Source organism: Muntiacus reevesi, chromosome 1, assembly GCF_963930625.1.
Source record: "Muntiacus reevesi chromosome 1, mMunRee1.1, whole genome shotgun sequence".
Classification (NCBI taxonomy): Eukaryota; Metazoa; Chordata; class Mammalia; order Artiodactyla; family Cervidae; genus Muntiacus; species Muntiacus reevesi.
Window position 1 is genome coordinate 592,588 of NC_089249.1, and position 19,652 is coordinate 612,239.

Below are 19,652 nucleotides of genomic sequence, written 5' to 3' on the forward strand. Positions count from 1 at the left end.
TACAAGGTTTCAGTTTGGAAGGATGAAATAATTCTGGAGATGGAGGTGATGGTGTTGTACAACAGTGTGAACACACTTAATGCCACTTAACTGGACACTCAAAATGTTTAAAATGATAAATGTTATATCTAGTACATTTATATGTATTAGAGTAGTGGTGTGAAAAAAAAATAATCTCTCTCTCCAGTGGTGTGCTGCAAAATGTATAACAACCAGCTATGAGAGGGAAGCATATTGGTAGTATTCACTTTGATAGAAACACTCCCACAGTGATCCAGTTCAAGCAACAGTGTGATATCACTGAATGTAGAGTTTGGAAAAGATACAAACAACTGACTTTACAAAGTCAATAGGAGTTGGCTCAAAGACACTACTGTCTCTATCCAACCAACCGATTGTTAGTACACAGCAAATCCAGTAAAGAAAACACAACATAAAAGTTATAAAGAAGAAGGGAAAAAAATCACCCCACCACTACTTATAGGCAGTTGTCTGTATGCCAGCCAGGGAGGTCGATGGTTATTTGTGGGCTGATAACATACAGGAACAACAAAGTGCCAGTTCACTGATCCTGCAGGCTGGAAGGCATCAATTCTGGTTGGTTGGTACCCATTGCCACATCAGTTATTAAATCTTGTGGCTCTTATTCCTGGTGGTGACATCCAGAAAAGGAAAACTGTGGGACCTTCTTGAATCATGTAAGTTTAGCTACCAGTAGGTAACCCTTTAAAATTTTTATCGATCTTTACTGTCATCATATTCCCTTTGTTTTGGCACAAAATGGCTGCAAAAGTACAGGAGATACAAAATTTTGAAGCCATTTCCAGAAGATTTAGGCTGATTCTCGGTGCCAGTGACTCTCAGATAGGGTGTGCATGTAATTACTTGGAGTAATCTTCATTTTGAAAGAACTACAGGTGATTCTAATGCAGTTGGTTCACAGAACACATTTGGCAACATGGTTCGATGAGGTAGCTCTTTCCCTTCTCCCCTTTCATAATTTCACACCACAACCACATTGCTCTAAGATGCAAATTAGGGTAACTGATGTTATAAAACGTGTCCCAATGTGTGTATAACAATGTCTGAAATGATTTTAAGAATATTCAGTATAGAAAAGGTGACATAAAATTGTGCTAATTCATTTTACTGTCATTGGTGAAACAAGTGTTATTCAAGCCTTTTGATGTGGCAGAAATGTTTTAAGACAATCCCTTCTATTCTTTGAGCAGGAAATAAAATCTAGCAAACTGTGTAGCCAGTAACCTTAGGGATGGTACTTGAGGCTTGATCTCTAAAAGATGTTGAGTCCAAAAGTTGAACCTAAATCTGCCTGTATTGTTCTGCCTTGAGTGAATCTTTCATGCAGGCTGTGATCAGTGCATTTAAAAGAGCAGAGATCTGAATTTTATTGAGATTTACCTTATGTTTTATTATTGTGGGCTTGCCAGGTGGCACTAGTGGTAAAGAACCCACCTGCCAATGCAGGTGATGTAAGAGGTGCTGATTGGATTTCTGGGTCAGGAAGATCGAGGAGGGTGTGGCAACCCACTCCAGTATTCTTGCCTGGAGAATCCTATAAACAGATGAACCTGGTGGGCTACAGTCCGTAGAGTCGCAAAGAGTCGGACACAACTGAAGCAACTTAGCATGCATGCATGTTTTATTAATAATGAATTTCTGTTTAGTAAATGTTTCATAGTTATGTGCCAGACTTGCTTTCCTTATAACATGGTGGCAAGGTTAAGAAGGCATCGTTAGTCTTCATCCACTCTAATTAATAAATGCTACATGAATCTACCAAAAAGAACCTTATAACTGTGCTTGAAAAGTTGGCTTAGGGTAGCTCTTTATAGGGTGTTTGGGGGAACACTAAACCCCAAGATGCTCATTTGAAGATAGAAGACCTGCAAAAAAAAAAAAAAAAGAGAGAGAGAGAGAAAGAGAAGAGAAAGAAGACTTGCATGATTAAATAAACATAGGAAATGCTGCATAGGCGAATATTTTATTTTTTTTTAATTTAGTCCACCATTTACCAAAGTTATTGATTAAAGATTTTAAAATTTCATAAGAATAACATTTTGTGGAATATATATTTAACAAAGAATTCTCCAGTGCTCTGGTGAAAATTTTAGCTGTGAAGGGGAACACAGGGATAGAGAGGCAAATTAATTTGGCATTCTTGACTTCAAACTTACATTAACCACATTTGTTTCCACTATTAAATGTAAAGAATTTGATGGATTTAACAACAGTCATCAAGGATAGTCAAAAGGTAACTTCCTCAGTGGTCTGGTGCAGCCAAAAATCAACTGGAGAATATACCTCAGGTGCCCGCTGCAACTCGAGAAAAACCATGAGGCTTCCCCCTCGCTACGAGATGAACCCCAATTCCCCAGCATTGCGTGAAGACCAATTACGTGTTCCCCATCAAACAAGAAAGGAGCCTTGACTTCCTTGATGGAACTCCAGAGAGGCCCCAAGAACACTGTCACAAGTCTAGAGGGACCTGAGGTCACCACAATCACACAAAAGAGCTCCATGTACCACAAATCAACTCGAGATGAGGCCTGATTCCCCTGCAATGGCTCCAGAGCTAGCAGGCGTTCCCCTGCAAACACAGCAAGTGGCTTGCCTTCCTTTAGGCAACTCCAGAGATTCCGCGAGAACACCATCCCAAGTCTAGAGGAACACGAGTTCAGCACAGCAACTAGAGAGAAGCTCCGTGTACAGCAAATCATCTCGAGATGAGAGCTGATTCTCTGGCTTTGACTCAAGAGGAATGCCAACTTTCCACAAGCACCTCAAGAGGAGGCTTCTCTCAGCTATAGGTATGTGAGAGGGACCCTGAGTTTGCTGCCTCAAGTGGAATGGACACCGAGATGCCGTGACTCGAGATAAGGCCGGATTTCCCTGCAGTGACCTGAATGCAAGCTCGTCTTTCATCTCACGAGATGAAGGGATGTCTGAATCCCCTGTGGAGACCCTAGAGAAAGCCCTAGTTCCACGTATCATCTCAACAGGAGGCCTCACACTCCTTTCAAAACTCGAGAGTCACGCGGAGGTCAATGCCTCAAAAGGAGACGATTCCTGACTCCTCTTGAAAATTGATAGGAATCCCAATATCCCTGTGGCAACTGGACAGGAACCCTGGGTCTCTCGCCTCACCTTGAGAGGGGTCCCTATTGCCCTATCAAGCCTCGATGAGAATACCGAGGTGTCCCTAACATCTAGGCAGGAGTCCTGATGTCACTGAACAACATGAGTTTTGAAGGGTCATTCCCGCCGTAACTCGAGAAGATACCCCAGGTCCCCACCACAACTCAAGAAAACCCAGGAGAATTCACCCTCGCCGTGAGATGAGGCCCAATTCCACTGCATCGCATGTAAAGCAATTCCGTGTTCCCCATAAAACAGGATATGAGCCTTGACTTCCGTGATGGAACTCCAGAGAGTCCCCAAGAACACTTTCGCAAGTGTAGAGGGACACTGAGGTCCCCGCAGCAACACGAAAGTGCTCCGAGTACACAGATCAACTCAAGATGAGACCCGATTCCCCTGCACTGGCTCCAGAGCAATCCCGCTTTCCTCATCAAACTAGACAAGTGGCTTGACTTCCCTTAGGCAACTCCAGAGATTCCCCGAGAGCACCGTCCCAAGTCTAGAGGAACACCAAGTTCAGCACAGCAACTCGAGCAAAGCTCCGTGTACCCCAAAACATTCGAGATGAGAGCTGATTCCCTGGCTTCGACTCAAGAGGAATGCCAACTTTCCACAAGCAGCTCAAGCGGAGGCTTTTCTCAGCTCTAGGTATGTGAGAGGGACCCTGAGTTTGCTGCCTCAAGTGGAATGGACACCGAGATGCCCTGACTCGAAATAAGGCTGGATTTCCCTGCAGTGACTTGAATGCAGGCTCGTCTTTCATCTCACAAGATGAAGAGATGTCTGAATCCCCTGTGGAGACCCTAAAGAAAGCCCTAGTTCCCCACCTCATCTCGACAGGAGGCCTTACATCCCTTTGACAACTCGAGAGGAACACGGAGTTCAATGCTTCAAAAGGAGACGATGCCTAACACCTCTTGAAAATTGATAGGAATAGCAATATCCCTGTGGCAACTGCAAAGGGAAGCTGGGTCAACACCTCACCTCGAGAGGCATCCCTATTGCCCTGCCAAGCCTCGAGGAGAATCCCGAGGTGTCCTTCAAAACTAGACAGGAGTCCTGTCGCCGCTCAACCAACACGGGTTTTGAAGGGCCATCCTCGCCGTAACCCAAGAACATACCCTAGGTCCCAGCCGCAACTCAACATAAACCATGAGACTTCCCCCTGGCCGCGAGGTGAGGCCCGATTCCCCTGCACTGAGTGCAGAGCAAATCCGTGTTCCCCATCAAACATGAAAGGAGGCTTCACTTCCTAGATGAAACTCCACATAGTCCCCAAGAACACTGCCAGAGGTCGAGAGGGACCCTGAGGTCACCGCAGCAAAACAAAAGAATTCGTGTAAATGAAATCAACTCGAGATGAGGCGCGATTGCCCTGCATTGGCTCCAGAGCCATCTCGCATTCCCCAGCAAACATGACAAGTGGCTTGACTTCCTTTAGGCAACTCCAGAGATTCACCAAGAGTACCGTCCAATATCTAAAGGAACACAAAGTTCAGCACTGCAACTCGAGAAAAGCTCCCTGTACCCCCAAATCATCTCGAGTTGAGAGCTGCTTCCCTGGATTCAACTCAAGAGGAATGCCAACTGTCCACAAGTACCTCAAGAGGAGGCTTCTCTCAGTTATATGTATGTGAGATGGGCCCTGAGTTTGTGGCCTCAAGTGAAATGGACACCGAGATGTCCTGACTTGAAATAAGGCTGGATTTCCCTGCAGTGACTTGAATGCAGGCTCGTCTTTCATCTCACGAGATGAAGGGATGTCTGAATCCCCTGTGGTGACCCTAGAGAAAGCCCTAGTTCCTGGCCTCATCCCAACATGAGACCTCACATCCCTGTGAAAACTCGAGAGGCACACGGAGTTAAATGCTTCAAAAGGAGACGATGGCTGACTCTTCTTGAAAAATGATAGGAATCCCAAAATTCCTGTGGCCACTGCAAATGGAACCTGGGTTTCCCCTCTCACCTTGAGAGGCGTCCCTATTGCCCTCCCAAGCCCCGAGGAGAATCCCGAGGTGTCCCTCGCAACTAGACAGGAGTCCTGACATCACTGATCCAACCCGAGTTTTGAAGGGCCATCCTCGTCATAACACGAGAACATAATCCAGGTTCCCACCACAACTCGAGAAAAACAATGACACTTTCCCCTCGCCACGAGATGAGGCCCGATTCCCCTGCACTGCATGCAGAGCAAGTCCGTGTTCCCCATCAAACAGGAAAGGAGCCTTGACTTCCTTGATGGCACTCCAGAGAGTCCCCAGGAACACTTTCACAAGTCTAGAGGGACCCTGAGGTCCCCGAAACAACATGAAAGCGCTCCATGTACTCCAAATCAACTCGAGATGAGGCCTGATTCCCCTGCACTGCATGCAGAGCAAGTCCATGTTCCCCATCAAACACGAAAAGAGCCTTGACTTCCTAGATGAAACTCCACATAGTCCCCAAGAACACTGTCACAGTTCTGCAGAGACCCTGAAGTGACAGCAGCAGCACGAAAGAACTCGTTTAACTCAAATCAACTCTAGATGAGACCCGATTCCCCTGCATTGACTCCAGAGACATCCCTCATTCCCCATTAAACAGGGCAAATAGCCTGACTTCCTTTAGGCAACCCCAGAGATTCACCGAGAGCACCGTCCCATATCTAGAGGAACACCAAGTTCAGCACAGCAACTCGACAAAAGCTCCGTGTACCCCAAAACATTTCGAGATGAGAGTTATGACACAGGAGGAATGGAAACTTTCCACAAGCACCTCAAGAGGAGGCTACTCTGAGCTATAGGTATGTGAGAGGGATCCTGAGTTTGCTGCCTCGTGTGGAATGGACACCGAAATGCCCTTACTCGAAATAAGGCCGGATTTCCCTGCAGTGACTTGAATGCAGTCTCGTCTATCATCTCACAAGACGAAGGGATGTCTAAATCCCCTGTGGATACCCTAGAGAAAGCCCAAGTTCCCTGCCTCATCTCGACAGGAGGCCTCACATCCCTTTGAAACTTTGAGAGGCACGTGGAGTTCAATGCCTCAAAAGTAGATGATGCCTGCCTCCTCTTGAAAATTGATAGGAATCTCAATATCTCTGTGGCAACTGGAAAGGGACCCTGGGTCTCCACTTTACCTCGAGAGACTTCCCTATTGCCCTCCCAAGCCCCGAGGAGAATCCCGAGGTGTCCCTCGCAACTAGACAGGTGTCCTGACGTCGCTGACCCAACACAAGTTTTGAAGGTCCATCCCCACCGCAACTCAAGAACATACCCCAGGTTCCCACCGCAACTTGAGAAAAACCATGAGACATCCCCCTCGCCGTGAGATGAGGTCTGATTCCCCTGCATTGCATGCAGAGCATGTGTGTGTTCCCCATCATACTTGAAAAGAGTTTTGACTTCCTTGATGGAACTCCAGAGAGTCCCCAAGAACACTGTTACAAAGCTAGAGGGACCCTGCGGACTCCGCAGCAACATGAAAGAGCTCGTGTACCCCAAATCAACTCGAGATGAGGCCCAATTCACCTGAATTGGGTCCAGAGCCATCACACGTTCCCCATCAAATACAACATGTGGCTTGACCTCCTTTACGCAACTCCAGAGATTCCATGAGAACATCATTCCAAGTCCAGAGGAACACCAAGTTCTGCAGAGCAACTCGAGAAAAGCTCCATGTACCCCAAATCATCTCGAGATGAGAGCTGATTCGCTGAACTCGACTCAAAGGGAATTCCAACTTTCCACAAGCACCTCAAGAGGAGACTTCTCTCAGCTATAAGTATCATAGTGGGACCCTGAGCTTGCTGCCTCAAGTGGAATGTACAATGAGATTCCCAGACTCGAAAAAAGGCCGGATTTCCCTGCAGTGACGTGAATGCAGGCTCGTCTTTCATCTCACAAGATGAAGGGATATCTGAATCCCCCGTGGAGACCCTAAAGAAAGCCCTTGTTCCCCGACTCATCTCGACAGGAGGCCACACATCCCTTTGACAACTCGAGAGGAGTGCAGAGTTCAAGGCGTCAAAAGGAGACGACGCCTGACTCACCTTGAAAATTGATAGGGATCCCAATATCCCTCTGGCAACTGCGAAGGAAGTCTGGGTCTCCTGTCTCACCTCGAGAGGCGTCCCTATTGCCCTGCCAAGCCTCAAGGAGAATCCCGAGGTATCCCTGGCAATTAGACATGAGTCCTGAAGTCGCTGAACCAACATGAGTTTTGAAGGGCCATCCCCGCCGTAATATGAGAACATACCCCAGATTCCCGCTGAAACTCAAGAAAAACCATGAGACTTCCCCATCGCTGCGAGATGAAGCCCGATTGCAATGCTGCGTGCAGAGCAAGTCTGTGTTCCTCATTAAACACAAAAGGAGCCTTGACTTCCTTGATGGACCTCCAGAAAGTCCCCAAGAACACTATCACAAGTCTAGCGGGACCCTGAGGTCCCCGCAGCAACACAAAAGAGCATCGTGTACCCCAAATCGACTCGAGATGAGGTGTGATTCCCCTGCATTGCATGCAGACCACATCTGAGTTCCCCATCAAACACTAAAGGAGCCTTGACTTCCTAGATGAAATTCCACATAGTCCCCAAGAAGACTGGGGACTTCAGCACCTCACAAGTCTAGAGGTGCTGAGGCCACCACAGCAACACATAAGAGCTTCGTGTACTACAAATCAACTTGACATGAGGCCGGATTCCCCTCCATTGGCTCCAGAGCCATCGTGCATTCCCCATCAAACAGATCAAGTAGCTTGACTTCTTTTAGCAACCCCAGAGATTAACCGAGAGCACCGTCCCATATCTAGAGGAACTCCAAGTTCAGCACAGCAACTCGACAAAAGCTCCGTGTACCACAAATCATCTCAAGATGAGAGCTGATTCCCTGGATTGGACTCAAGAGGAATGCCAACGTTCCACAAGCAACTCAAGAGGAGGCTTCTCTCAGCTATATGTATGTGAAAGGGAACCTGATTTTGCTGCTTCAAGTGGAATGGACATCGAGATGCCCTGATTCAAAATAAGGCCGGATTTCCCTGCATTGACTTGAATGCAGGCTCATCTTTCATCTCACATAAAGAAGGGATGTCTGAATCCCTTGTGGAGACCCTAGAGAAAGCACTAGTTCCCTGCCTTATCTCGACATGAGGCCTGACTTCCCTTTGAAAACTCGAGAGGCATTCGAAGTTCAATGCTTCAAAAGGAGACGAAGCCTGACTCCTTTTCAAAATTGATAGGAATCACGATATCCCTGTGGCAACTGGACAGGAACCCTGGGTCTCTCGCCTCACTTCGAGAGGCATCCCTATTGCCCATGCAAGCCTCGAGGAGAATTCCGAGGTGTCCCTCGCAACTAGAGAGGAATCTTGACGTTGCTGATCCAACACAAGTTTTGAAGGTCCATCCTCGTCGTAACTAGAAAACATAACCTAGGTTCTTGCCGCAACTCGAGAAAAACCATGAGGCTTTCACCTGGCCATGAGATGAGGCCTGAATCCCCTGCACTGCAGGCAGAGCAATTCCCTGTTCCCCATGAACACGAAAGGAGCCTTGACTTCCTTGATGGAACTCCAAAGAGTCCCCAGAAACACTGTCACTGGTATAGAGGGACATTGAGTTCCCCACAGCAACACGAAAGCGCTCCGTGTACTTCAAATCAACACGAGGTGAGGCCTGATTCCCCTGCATTGTCTCCAGAGCCATCCAGCATTCCCCATCAAACACGACAAGTGGCTTGTCTTCCTTTAGGCAACTCCAGAGTTTACCCGAGAACACCGTCCTAAGTATAGAGGAACACCACGTTCAGCACAGCAACTAGAAAACATCTCTGTGTACCTCAAATCATCTCGAGATGAGCGCTGATTCCCTGGCTTTGACTCAAGAGGAATGCCAGCTTTAAACAACACCTAAAGAGGAGGCTTCTCTCAGCTATAGGTATGTGAGAGGGACCCTGAGTTTGCTGCCTCAAGTGGCATGGACACTGAGAAGCCCTGACTCAAAATAAGGCCAGGTGTCCCTGCAGTGGCTTGAATGCAGGCTCATCTCTCATCTCACAAGATGAAGGGATGTCTGAATCCCCTGTGGAGACCCTAGAGAATACCCTAGTTCCCAGCCTCATCTTAAAAGGAGGCCTCACATCCCTTTGACAACTCGAGAGGAACACAGAGCAACATGTAAAGGCTCTGTGTACTCCAAAACAACTCGAGATGAGGCCCGATTCCCCTGCACTGCGTTCAGAGCAAGTCTGTGTTCCCCATCAAACACGAAAGGAGCTTTGACTTCCCTGATGGAAATCCAGAGAGTCCCCAGGAACACTGTCACAAGTTTCGAGGGTCCCTGAGGTCCCCGCAGCAACATGAAAATGCACTGTGTACTTGAAATCAACTCGAGATGAGGCCCGCTTCCCATGCACTGCATGCAAAGCAAGTCTGTGTTCCCCATAAAACACGAAAGGAGCCTTGACTTCCTTGATGGAAATCCAGAGAGTCCCCAGGAACACTTTGAAAAGTCTAGAGGGACCCTGAGAACCCCACAGCAACATGAAAGTGCACTATGTGCTTCAAATCAACTCGAGATGAGGCCCGATTCCCCTGCATTAGCTCCAGAGCCATCACTCATTCCCCATCAAACACAACAAGTGGCTTGACTTCCTTTAGGCAACTCCAGAGATTACCTGAGAATACCATCTCAAGACAAGAGGAATACCAAGTTCAGCACAGCAACTCGAGAAAAGTTCCATGTACCCCAAATCATCTCGAGATGAGAGCTGATTCCCTGGCTTCGACTCAAGAGGAATGCCAACTTTCCACAAGCCCCTCAAGAGGAGGCTTCTTTCAGCTCTAGGAATGTGAGAGGGACCCTGAGTTTGCTGCATCAAGTGGAATGGTTACCCAGATGCCATGACTCGAAATAAGGTTGGATTTCCCTGCAGTGACTTTAATGCAGGCTCGTCTTTCATCACACATGATGAAGTGATGTCTGAATCCCCTGTGGAGACCCTAGAGAAAACCCTAGTTCCCCGGCTCATCTCGACAGGAGGACTCACAGTCTTTAGAAACCTCCAGAGGCACATGGATTTAAATGCTTCAAAAGGAGAGCATGGCTGCCTCCTCTTGAAAATTGATAGGAATCCCCAAATTACTGTGGCAACTGGAATGGACCCTGGGTCTCCCCCCTCACCTCGAGAGGCATCCTTATTGCCCTACCAAGCCTCGAATAGAATCCCGAGTTGTCCCTTGCAGCTAGACAGGAGTCCTAATGTCACTGAATCAACACGAGTTTGAAGGGCCATCCCAACCATAACTTGAGAACATAACTCAGGTTCCCGCCACAGCTCAAGAAAACCGTGAGAATTCCCCCTTGCCATGAGATGAGGCGCGATTCCCCTGCATTGCATGCAGAGCAAGTCCTTGTTCCCCATCAAAAACGAAAGGAGCCTTGACTTCCTAGATGAAACTCCACATAGTCCCCAAGAACTGTGTCAGAAGTCTAGAGAGACCCTGAGGTCAGTGCAACAATAGGAAAGAGCACCGTGTACCACAAAACAACTCGAGATGAGGACCGATTCCCCTGCACTGGCTCCAGAGCAATCCTGCATTCCTCATCAAAGAGCACAAGTGGCTTGACTTCTTTTGGGCAACTCCAGAGACTCTATGAGAATACCGCCACCAGTCTAGAGGAACACCAAGTTCAGCACAGCAACTCGAGAAAAGCTCCGTGTACCCCAAAACATTTCGAGATGAGAGCTGATTCCCTGGCTTCGACTCAAGAGGAATGCCAACTTTCCACAAGCAGCTCAAGCGGATGCTTTTCTCAACTATAGGTATGTGAGAGGGACCCTGAATTTGCTGCCACAAGTGGAATGGACACCGAGATTCCCTGACTCGACATAAGGCTGGATTTCCCTGCAGTGACTTGAATGCAGGCTTGTCTTTCATCTCAAAAGATGAAGTGATGTCTGAATCCCCTGTGGAGACCCTAGACAAAGCCCTATTTCCCCACCTCATCTCGACAGGTGACCTTACATCCCTTTGACAACACGAGTCGAATGCGGAATTCAATGCTTCATAAGGAGACGATGACTGAGTCCTCTTGAAAATTGACAGGAATCCCAGTATGTCTGTTGCAACTTGAAAGGACACTGGGTCTCCCCCGTCACCTCGAGAGGCGTCACTATTGTCCTGCCAAGCCTTGAGGAGAATCTCAAGGTGTCCCTCGCAACTAGACAGGAGTTCACACATCGCTGAACAAACATGAGTTTTGAAGGGCCATCCCCGCCGTAACTCTAGAACATAACCAGGTTCCCTCCACAACTCCAGACAAACAATGAGACTTTCTCCTCACCGCGAGATGAGGCCCAGTTCCCATGCAATGTATGCAGGTTAAGTCCGTGTTCCCAATCAAAAGGAAAGGAGACTTGACTTCTTTGAAGGACCTCCAGAGAGACCCCAAGAACACTGTCAGAAGTCTACAGGGACCCTGAGGTCCCCGCAGCAACATGAAAGGGCTCCGTGTACTCCAAATCAACTCAAGATGAGGCCCGATTCCCCTGGACTGCATTCAGAGCAAGTCCGTGTTCCCCATCAAACACGAAAGGAGCCTTGACTTCCTTGATGGAACTCCAGAGAGTCCCCAGGAACACTGTCACAAGTCTAGAGAGACCCTGAGGTCCCCTGCAGCAACATGAAAGTGCACCGTGTACTTCAAATCAACTCGAGATGAGACCCGATTCCCCTGCATTGTCTCCAGAGACATCACTCGTTCCCCATCAGACACACAAAGTGGCTTGATTTCCGTTAGGCTACTCCAGAGATTACCCGAGACTACCATCTCAAGACTAGAGGAACACCAAGTTCAGCACAGAAACTCGAGAAAAGCTCCGTGTACCCCAAAACATCTCGAGATGAGAGCTGATTCCCTGGCTTCGACTCAAGAGGAATACCAACTTTCCACAAGCAGCTCAAGCGGATGCTTTTCTCAACTATAGGTATGTGAGAGGGACCCTGAATTTGCTGCCACAAGTGGAATGGACACCGAGATTCCCTGACTCGACATAAGGCTGGATTTCCCTGCAGTGACTTGAATGCAGGCTTGTCTTTCATCTCAAAAGATGAAGTGATGTCTGAATCCCCTGTGGAGACCCTAGACAAAGCCCTATTTCCCCACCTCATCTCGACAGGTGACCTTTCATCCCTTTGACAACACGAGTCGAATGCGGAATTCAATGCTTCATAAGGAGACGATGACTGAGTCCTCTTGAAAATTGACAGGAATCCCAGTATGTCTGTTGCAACTTGAAAGGACACTGGGTCTCCCCCGTCACCTCGAGAGGCGTCACTATTGTCCTGCCAAGCCTTGAGGAGAATCTCAAGGTGTCCCTCGCAACTAGACAGGAGTTCACACATCGCTGAACAAACATGAGTTTTGAAGGGCCATCCCCGCCGTAACTCTAGAACATAACCAGGTTCCCTCCACAACTCCAGACAAACAATGAGACTTTCTCCTCACCGCGAGATGAGGCCCAGTTCCCATGCAATGTATGCAGGTTAAGTCCGTGTTCCCAATCAAAAGGAAAGGAGACTTGACTTCTTTGAAGGACCTCCAGAGAGACCCCAAGAACACTGTCAGAAGTCTACAGGGACCCTGAGGTCCCCGCAGCAACATGAAAGGGCTCCGTGTACTCCAAATCAACTCAAGATGAGGCCCGATTCCCCTGGACTGCATTCAGAGCAAGTCCGTGTTCCCCATCAAACACGAAAGGAGCCTTGACTTCCTTGATGGAACTCCAGAGAGTCCCCAGGAACACTGTCACAAGTCTAGAGAGACCCTGAGGTCCCCTGCAGCAACATGAAAGTGCACCGTGTACTTCAAATCAACTCGAGATGAGACCCGATTCCCCTGCATTGTCTCCAGAGACATCACTCGTTCCCCATCAGACACACAAAGTGGCTTGATTTCCGTTAGGCTACTCCAGAGATTACCCGAGACTACCATCTCAAGACTAGAGGAACACCAAGTTCAGCACAGAAACTCGAGAAAAGCTCTGTGTACCCCAAATCATCTTGAGATGAGAGCTGATTCCCTGGCTTTGACTCAAGAGGGATGTCAACTTTACACAAGCACCTGACGAGGAGACTTCTGTCAGGTATATGTATGTGAGAGGGACCCTGAGTTTGCTGCCTCAAGTGGAATGAACACCGAGATGCCCTGACTCATAATAAGGCCGGAATTCCCTGGAGTGACTTGAATGCAGGCTCGTCTTTCATCAAACAAGATGAAGGGTTGTCTGAATCCCCTGTGGAGACCCTAGAGACAGCCCTAGTTCCCCGGCTCATCTCAACAGGAGGCCTCACATCCTTTTGAAACTCGAGAGGCACGTGGATTTAAATGCTTCAAAAGGGGAGTATCGCTCCCTCCTCTTGAAAATTGATAGGAATCCCAAAATTCCTGTGGCAACTGGAAAGGACCTTGGGTTGCCCCTCTCACATTGAGAGGCGTCCCTATTGCCCTGCCAAGCTTCGAGGAGAATCTCGATGTGTCCCTCACAACTAGACAGGAGTCCTGATATCACTGAACCAACACAAGTTTTGAAGGGCCATCCCAGCTGTAACTCGAGAATATAACCCAGTTTCCCGCCACAACTCGAGAAAACCATGAGAATTCCCCCTCGCCGTGAGACGAGGCCTGATTCCCCTGCATTGCATGCAAAGCAAGTCGGTGTTCCCCATCAAACACGAAAGGAGCCTTGACTTCCTAGATGAAACTCCACATAGTCCCCAATAACTCTGTCACATGTCTAGTGGGACCCTGAGGTCAACGCAGCAACACGAAATATCCCCGTTTACCTCAAATCAACTTGAGGTGAGGCCTGATTTCCCTGCATTGGCTCTAGAGCAATCCAGCATTCCTCATCAAGCAGGACAAGTGGCTTGACTTCTTTTAGGCAACTCCAGAGATTCCCTGAGAACACCGTCCCAAGTATAGAAGAACACCAAGTTCAGCACAGCAACTCGAGAAAAGCTCCGTGTACCCCAAATCATTTCGAGATGAGAGCTGATTTCCTGGCTTCGAATCAAGAGGAATGCCCACTTTCCACAGCAGCTCAAGCGGAGGCTTTTCTCAGCTTTAGGTATGTGAGAGGGACCCTCAGTTTGCTGCCTCAAGTGAAATGGACACCGAGATGCCCTGACTCGAAATAAGGCCGGAATTCCCTGCAGTGACTTGAGTGCAGGCTCGTCTTTCATCTCATCAGATGAAGGGATTCCTGAATCCCCTTGAAGACCCTATAGAAAGCCCTATTTCCCCACCTCATCTTGACATGTGGCCTCACATCCCTTTGACAACACGAATGGAAAGTGGAATTCAATGCTTCAAAAGTAGACGATGACTGAGTCCTCTTGAAAATTGACAGGAATCCCAGTATCCCTGTGGCAACTTGAAAGGACACTGGGTCTCCCGCCTCACCTCGAGAGGTGTCCTCCTTATTGACTTGCCAAGTCTCGAAGTGAATCTCGAGTTGTCCCTCGCAACGAGACTGGAGGCCTGATGTCGCTGAACAAACACGCGTTATGAGGGGCCATCCCCTTCGTCACTCGAGAATATAACCCAGGTTCCTTCCGCAACGCGAGAAAGTCCATGAGACTTTCCACTCGAAGAGAGATGAGATCAAATTCCCCTGCATTGCGTGCAGAGCAATTCCATGTGCACCATCAAACATGAAAGGATCCTTGACTTCCTTGATGGAACTCCAGAGAGTCCCCAAGAACACTGATACAAGTCTAGAGTGACCCTGAGGTCACCGCAGCAACACAAAAGTGCTCAGTGTACTGCAAATCAACGTGAGATGAGGCCAGATTACACTACATTGGCTCCAGAGCCATCCGGCGTTCCCCATCAAACACGACAAGTGGCTTGACTTCCTTTAGGCAACTCCAGAGATTCCCTGAAAACACTGTCCTAAGTATAGAGGAACACCACGTTCAGCACAGCAATTAGAAAACAGCTCCGTGTACCTCAAATCATCTCGAGATGAGAGTTGATTCCCTGGCTTCGAATCAAGAGGAATGCCAACTTTCCAGAACCCCCTCACGGGGAAGCTTCTCTCAGCTATAGGTACGTGAGAGGGACCCTGAGTTTGCTGCCTCAAGTGGAATGGACACCGAGATGCCGTGACTCGACATAAGGCCGGATTTCCCTGCAGTGACATGAATGCAGGCTTGTCTTTCATCTCAAAAGATGAAGGGATGTCTGAATCCCCTGTGGAGACCCTAGAGAAAGCCCTAGTTCCCCACCTCATTTCCACAGGAGGTCTCACATCCCTTTGACAACTCGAGAGGAACACGGAGTTCAATGCTTCAAAAGTAGACGATGACTGACTCCTCTTGAAAATTGACAGGAATCCCAGTATTCCTGTAACAACTTGAAAGTGACAGTGGGTTTCCCTACTCATCTCGAGAGGCATCCCTATTGTCCAACCAAGTTTCGAGGAGAATCCCGAGGTGACCCTCACAACTAGACAGGCGTCCTGACATCATTGAACAAACAGGAGTTTTAAGAGTCCATCCCTGTCGTCACTCGAGAATATACCCCAGGTTCCTTCCGCAACTCGAGAAAAACCATGAGACTTCCCACTCGATGAGAGATGAGATCAGATTCCCCTGCATTGAGTGCAGAGCAAGTCCGTGTTCCCCATCAAACATGAAAGGAGCCTTGACGTCCTTGATGGAACTCTAGAGAGTCCCCAAGAACACTGATACAAGTCTAGAGGGACCCTGAGGTCCCCGCAGCAACATGAAAGCACTCCGTGTACTCCAAATCAACTCAAGATGAGGCCAGATTCCCCTTCATTGGCTCCAGAGCCATCTGGCGTTCCCCATCAAACACGACATGTGGCTTGACTTCCTTTAGGCAACTCCAGAGATTCCCCGAAAACACTGTCCTAAGTATAGAGGAACACCCTGTTCAGCACAGCAACTAGAAAACAGCTCCGTGTACCTCAAATCATCTCGAGATGAGACCTGATTTCCTGGCTTTGACTCAAGAGGAATGCCAGGTTTAAACAACACCTAAAGAGGAGGCTTCTCTCAGCTATAGATATGTGAGAGGGACCCTGAGTTTGCTGCCTCACGTGGAATGGACACCAAGATGCCCTGGTTTGAAATAAGGCCGGATTTCCCTGCAGTGACTTGAATGCAGGTTCGTCTTTCATCTCATAAGAGGAAGGGACGTCTGAATCCCCTGTGGAGACCCTAGAGAATGCCCTAGTTCCCCGCCTCATTTTGACAGGAGGCCTCACATCCCTTTGACAACACGAGAGGCACGTGGAGTTCAATGCTTCAAAAGGAGATGAAACCTGTCTCCTCTTGAAAACTGACAGGAGTCACAGTATTGCTCTGGCAACTGCAAAGGCAAACTTGGTCTCCCCCCTCACCTTGAGAGGCGTCCGTATTGCATTGCAACATCTCGAGGAGAATCCTGATGTGTCTCTCCCAACAAGACAAGAGTCCTGACGTCACTGAACCTCACCCCAGACCCTGCACCTGGGGTCACTCCTCCAGTTTCCAAGGTGACTCCACCTGAAATATCCTGTGTCTGTAATCACATGTGCACATCTCCAGGATGACGCCACTTCCCAGACCCAGTACCTGTGGTCACGCTTCCACAATCTCCAGGGTGATCACAACACACTGGACCATGCACCTGGGGTCACATGTCCACAGTCTGCAGGGTGACATTCTCCCAAACCCTATATCTAGGATCACATATCTACAGTCCCCTGGGTGATCCCTCCCAGACACTGTATCTGGAGTCACACATCCACAGTCTCCACGGTGACCCCTTCCCAAGCCTTGCAACTGGGCTCACAATTCCACAGTCTCCAGGGTGAATTCCTTCTGACCATTCCCCTGGGGTCACATATCCACATTCTTCAGGGTGACCAACCCAGTCCCTGTCCATGGGGTCACATATCAACAGTCTCCAGGGTGACACTCCTCCCCTGAATGCACATTTCAAGGGGAGCACAAAAAGCACACCCAAAATATGCACATTTGACAAAAGGGTTATTTTGGACTGATTAATTAAAAAAAACAAAACAAAACAAAAGAAAAAAACAAACAGCCGCCCCAGGAGGATCTTTGAAAACCAAGTCGAAATTCCATTTTATGAAGTAGATTTACATTTGTTAAGGATATCTCCATCTTTAAGGACGTGTCCCTGTCTGGACCAGGAAATAGAGGATGGCTAAATATCAAGAATGGACTAAGTATCAAGACTGACTTGATATCACTAAATGACTTGACTAAATATCAAGAAGGTCTATGGAATGGACCTGGAAGTTAATCTGCATACCACCATGTCTTTGTTTACTGTGCTTCACCTAATAATCTCCCTTAAATAGCTTCTTCCATTCCTTGACCTCCTTCTTTCATTCTTAGCTGATGATAGCATTTAAGGTAAAGTCTTGGACCATTTCAGAAAGTGACAGTTTTCCCAGGTATCTTTCAACTATATAGGAGGTATGCATGTCATATATTAAACTTCTGATTGTTTTTCTCCAATCCATCTTCCTTTCATTATGAACATCTCAGTGAAGAACATTGAGGCTAGGGGGAAAATTATCTTTCCTCTCATCTAATGCAATAAAATAGCATTCAGAGATATAGAGGAATGAACCACAGACCAATTTAAAATAAAAATAAAGGAAGGCATGAATCTAACACTTACATTACTGAGTGAGGGAATCCAGCCTCAAGTGCTACACACTGTATGATCGTATAAGACATTCTAGCAAAGGTAAAACAGACATGATAAAGAGTTTATGGAATATATGGTTGAAATATTTCACATGGTACTTTAGTGAGGAGTACCTGCCACTATGCATTTGTCTAAGCACATAGATTTCTGTTTTCAGAACACAAGTAATTTATTACCTATTCACATTTATTTATTTATGGTATGGAGTGCTAAAGACTGGAATGCAGAATTTAACAAAGAATATAACAGATTGAGAAATAAATGAAAAGCTTCAGACTTCCCTAGGGGCCCAGTGGTTAAGACTCCACGTTGCCAGTGCAGGAAATATGGGTTCAATTCCTGGTCAGGGACCTAAAACCCCACATGACGCGGCACAGCCAAAAGATTTAAAAGGAAGAAGAAAAATTTTAAAAGGCCACTCTCACTCTTAGGACAAAATTATCTGACCTAAGTTCACTGTGTAAATGAATGGAATCTGCAGGCCAAAGGCAAATGTACCATACATAAACAATGGGCTCTGTAAGTTCTTTCCACGGGGGTTTGTAGCTACCAGGACTGAAACTACCATATCAGTTATTGAAGGAGCAAGCCCTGAATTTGATAAGTGATGAGTAGTGGAAGCCAGGTTTCTTACCATTGGAGTGGGAAGTTACAGGCAGACAAAAGGAGAAGGTTATAATACCTGTGTCATAAGAGATCAGGTTGGAGACATCATTATAAACTATCTTTAGCCTAATGCAGAAACATATAACTCCATGTGAAAATCTTCATAACTGTCTGTATGCATAGTCTGGATACATGCATGTGTATTTCCATGCATTGTCTGCTGAGATTATTAAGTTCCCACATACAAGTTTTTATTAATATGCTCTAACAAAAAGGGACAAGGACTCTTTAAATATGTGTCTGATACTAGGACTGAGACAATAAATATGTAAAGCAGCATAATCTTAAAATGTGAGAAAGAAGGACCAAAAAGCCCCATAAAAGCTGAATTATGTAAAATAAAAGCAGGAGAGTATGGAAAAAGCTCTCAATAGCCAAAGCTAGAATGAACTAAGCAGTCTAATTGGCTGGATTATAGCCAAAAGAAAGTGAAAGTGAAGTGGCTCAGTCGTGTCTGACTCTTTGCAACCCCATGGACTGTAAGCTATGAGGCGCCTCCATTCATGAAATTTTCCAGGCAAGAGTACTGGAGTGGGTTGCCATTTCCTTCTCCAGGGGATCTTCCCCACCCAGGGATTGAACCCAGGTATCCTGCATTGCAAGCATATGCTTTTACAGGCTGAGCCACCAGGGAAGCTCCCAAAAGTTTAAAATAATTTTCAGGTGTCCAAACTGGTAAAAAGTAAAAATTAGGTTTTATGAGTAATGTTGAATAAAAATCTCACACAGAAAGATTCTAAATAATTGATACAGACTCAGCTGTCCATCAAGTATATGAAGCTAACTCTCCTCTCCTCAAATGTGGGTCCTGCATTATGACTTCCTCCTTAATAAGGCACTCAGGATGGACGTGAGGAAAATCAACAATAAAGACAAATAACAAATGTTGGCGAAAATGTACGAAATTGAAGCTCAAAACTTTACTTGTGGAGAGGTAAAATGGTGCAATCAATGTGTCCAAAACAAGCATTTTCTCGAAAACATAAATATGTAATTTTATCACTCAGTAGTGGCCACAGGACTGGAAAAGGTCAGTTTTCATTCCAATCCCAAAGAAAGGCAAAGCCAAAGAATGTTCCAACTGCCA